Here is a 586-nt window from a genome sequence, read left to right as displayed (position 1 = left end):
AGGAATGAATCAGCAAGTTGGGAATGAGCATCAGGCTCAAGAAGCTGATCAAGGTCAAAGAGCTGGTAATGGGATTGGAATTCAGGCTCAACAGGCTCAGGTCCATCAGGGACACGCTCAGGGTAACCAGAACCAAGACCGACCTCAGGTTAATCCACCACAGCCCCACCCAAACCCACCCATACGTCATCAGCCCCAACCAGTCTTTGTTGGTGAGAATGACCGAGCTTATGCACACCAGTATGGAGCAGGAATCAGGCCACCTCCTGTCCAAAACAACAACTTTGAGGTGAAGGCCTCTTTGATCAATATGGTTCAGAATCAGAAGTTCCATGGCTTACCTATGGAGGATCCCTTGGAGCATCTGGATCAGTTTGACAGAGTTTGTGATCTCACTAAGATCAATGGGGTATCTGAAGACAGTTTCAAACTGAGATTGTTCCCATTCAGCCTTGGAGATAAGGCACATCAGTGGGAAAAGAACCTCCCAAGAGGATCCATCCACACATGGGAGCAATGCAAGATTGCCTTTCTATCAAAGTTCTTCTCAAGCTCAAGGACTGCAAAGCTAAGGAACCAGATTCCA

This window comes from Eutrema salsugineum, unplaced genomic scaffold, assembly GCF_000478725.1.
Source record: "Eutrema salsugineum unplaced genomic scaffold, Eutsalg1_0 scaffold_14, whole genome shotgun sequence".
In the NCBI taxonomy this organism is placed as follows: Eukaryota; Viridiplantae; Streptophyta; class Magnoliopsida; order Brassicales; family Brassicaceae; genus Eutrema; species Eutrema salsugineum.
The sequence above is the reverse complement of the archived record's forward strand: the minus strand, read 5'-3'. Positions refer to the sequence as shown.